This window comes from Triticum dicoccoides, chromosome 7B (genome assembly GCF_002162155.2).
Source record: "Triticum dicoccoides isolate Atlit2015 ecotype Zavitan chromosome 7B, WEW_v2.0, whole genome shotgun sequence".
NCBI lineage: Eukaryota > Viridiplantae > Streptophyta > Magnoliopsida > Poales > Poaceae > Triticum > Triticum dicoccoides.
This window is the reverse complement of record NC_041393.1, coordinates 718,780,560-718,783,869: the sequence shown is the minus strand read 5'-3', so window position 1 is coordinate 718,783,869 and position 3,310 is coordinate 718,780,560. Positions and strand designations below refer to the sequence as shown.

At 48.3% G+C, this 3,310-nt stretch overlaps 1 pseudogene; it reads left to right on the top strand.

The window, feature by feature from the left end:
• The first annotated feature begins 593 nt into the window (after positions 1-593).
• On the top strand, positions 594-2,670 carry LOC119339511 (annotated as a pseudogene).
• The last annotated feature ends 640 nt before the right edge of the window (positions 2,671-3,310 follow it).

Below are 3,310 nucleotides of genomic sequence, written 5' to 3'. Positions count from 1 at the left end.
CCAAGTGGATCTTGCATAGAGAATAAAATAGAGAAGCCGGTCACATGAGGGAATGGGTGTGCTTGTCAATGCGGTCGCCGGGTGGCCGTCTACCACCATCTAGCCTCGCGGGTGGTGTGCTCTGGGCAATGCGATGGGGACAATAATGTGTGTGTGTGGGAGGGGGGTGGGGGAGGACGAGCTGCTTGGGGAGGACGGATCGGGCCGCCTCCATGCCAAGCCCTGGACTGTCGCATTCAACCCTGATCCAGTTCCTCACACCCGAATGATATGGTACTTCTGCCAACCCTTATGGTGGAAAGAGCCATCTACTGGTGCACTTCGAGCCAGCGCCGCTTGTGGCCCATGGACTGCCGCATTCATCCCCGATCTATGGAGGGAAGTGGCTTCCTACACAGGGAGGAGATACATGTCGCGTGATCACACTTCTGTCATGCCATTGTTGCCAATTACATGAAGTGGAGGTAGTTTTGTCAGTTTCATTGGCGGAGCAGGTACAAATTAAGAAGAAGAAAACGGTATGGTTCTCCCAGGTTTCCACCAAAAGCGAACATATTTGGTAGGTTGCTCGGGAACGTTTGCGCCAATACGCGATGTTCGCGCCAATGTGCGAACGTTTGCGCGGGAGTCAAGATCCGGGCTTTGGTTTTGCTTGGCGAAGCTGCCTTCCCTTCCATGGAGTCAAGATTCGGGCGTTGTCCCCTCCGTTCATCCGCGCAGATTGGTGGTGCTGCTCTGATGGAGCTGAGTCCCGGGCGTCGCCTGCGTTTCGCGCAGCCGCAGCTCTGTTGCCCAAGCGGCGGCGGCGGCGAACCGGATCGCATCAGCTCCCTCCCGCAGGAGCTCCTCCTCCTCATTCTCGCCCTCATGGGATGCGCTGCCACGGCCGCGCGCACCAGCGTCCTCTCCCGCCGGTGGCGCGATCTCTGGACACATCTCCGCCAGATCGTCTTCCACAACCTCGCGCCGTCGATTGCAGCGGCGGTCGGCCGTGTCCGTGGCCCCCCGGCCGTGGTCTCCCTCCTGGAAGTCCGCGTCCCCAACGCCAGCAGGCATCCCTGGCCCGTCGGCGCCACGGCCAGCAGGCTGCTCCGCGCTGCCGTGCGGCTGCAGCCGGAGGAGATCGTCCTCATCTTCCCGTGGAGCGTCGAATCTGAAGGCGGACCGAACCTCGTGCGGCTGCCGTGCTTCCAGCAGACCAAATCTCTCATGATGGAAAGGCTTCTCTTCTACTGCCCCGACGGCGAGTTCACCGCGCTCCGGACGCTCTCCATCTCCTACGGCCTGGGCGGCCTCCACAGCTTGCTCCCCCGATGCCCGCACCTCCGCGTGCTCAGCCTGAAGTTTGTCAACGATGGCTACGGACTTGTCCAGAATGGGTTGATCTCACTCCACTTGCCATCGCTGCAGGAACTTTTCCTTGAAACCCGCATACTACACACAGATGCAGTCGACATCGTCGCCCCTCTGCTGAAGCGACTGACGGTGTCTGTAGGCGCTTACAAGGTGGTCAGCAGCATCTCCGTCTCGGCGCCAGTGCTGGAGAAGGTTTCGTGGGAGTGGTGGTATTTCGAGGCCGGAAGCATTGTTCAGTTTGGTCCTTGGAGACTCCAGAGGTTGTGGATACACAGAGGAGAGACAGGGACAGCTTCTGTCGCTCCACATTCATGCATCACATGTATGTATCCACACTCCACTCATGCTCAATTTACTCATTTTATTTATCGGAACTAGCAACCGTGCAGACTCAAAAACACAAGTATAGATGTTTACATGAAAAGTTTTACCTAGTGACGGCCTGATGTTTTGCATTTTTGTGATAATTTCTAGCAAATCTCTCTTTTTGCTGTTGTATTATTGTCTTTTACTAGTTCAATAATAGATAGATGGATAGTTGACTACACTGAATTGTAAAAATGATATATATCATCTCAATGTTTTTTTCAGAGCTGGTGTATTTCCAATCAAGACAACTTAGCGCAGGAGGTAGAGAAGCACATGGTTGTTGATTTCGCTCTTTTGGGGCTACGTCTCCTAAAAGCCGGACATGTTTTTGGAGCACTGGTGTTTCATCTCCTCGGGATTAATCGTATTTCTAGAGGAGTACAGAGGCTTAAGATCGTCCTAGAGAGATCGCTCGTAATTATTCGTATTCCCCTGCCTGTTTCATATCATTTCTTTATTATACAGTGTGTAATTAAGTAGTAGTTTAAATTTTATTTTTGGTTTTAGCTGAAAGGAGAATGCCCGCCACACTGTCCATGTGAACCCACAAACTGGAGATCTCAAACTATCTCCTTGACTGCTCTCGAAGAAGTGGAAATCACTGGCTTCGAAGGACAGGAACACGAGTTTGATTTGCTGGAATTAATACTCAAATGTGCGTCAGTGCTTAAAAAATGATATTGCATCTGTCACAGAAGGCCACATCTAATAATAGTGGAAGCGCAAAAATATATAACATCTGCAGGGCCTATTCTTCGGTGGAATTCTATGTTTATGAGAGCTCTGGTGAGTATTTATTCAGCATCCATGATTAGCATGCTCTTATATATATGAAATAGAAATAGAAATGTTAAATCTTGTAAGTTTTCTCAAAACCTAAGTTTTCATTGCTTTTCATGTTTAGGGTGGTTGAAATGTGGTACTGACATCACAATTAGAGTTTAGTTGTGCTTGTATCCCAGTTATTGGCTAATTTAACATGCTATATTTATCCGATTTTGTGTGCCCACAACTTCATTTTTACAGAAATATAAGCTGGATATATACTAGAGTTGGTGATAAGAAAAAATAAATATTTTTTGTGTGGGCTTCCGTCCTTACCTTATTTTCCTTTTGCATTCTTCTGTTGACCCTTCTGTTCTGCGTCTGTATTCAAATTTGTAGGCTATATATAGCTGAAGTGGTATCTGCTGATTTTTATTGGCCATCCAATTTTGCACAAGTTATTTAGTTCCAGTGAGATTCCGTTTTGCATGTACTGTGGTATTTGTTCCTGTTGTCAGCATATATTGTATTTTTATTTGCCAGTGACAACAATCATTACAAATATAGCAACTATACAATTGCATGGTGCGATACTTACTGGAGCTAGGTTTCAATCTGTCTCCTTTGCAGGGTTAATGCATGACAGCCATATTTATCTGTTGACATGATTCCCGTCCTTACATTTGTGAATTCTAGTGCTCATCGACAAACATCATCCTTTTCCCATTAGGAACAATGAATTACCTAGTCTGAAGACTTTGTTTGCTTGCTTGGACTGAACTGATCAAGTGCATGTTGTATTGCCATTGTATTGTAGCTC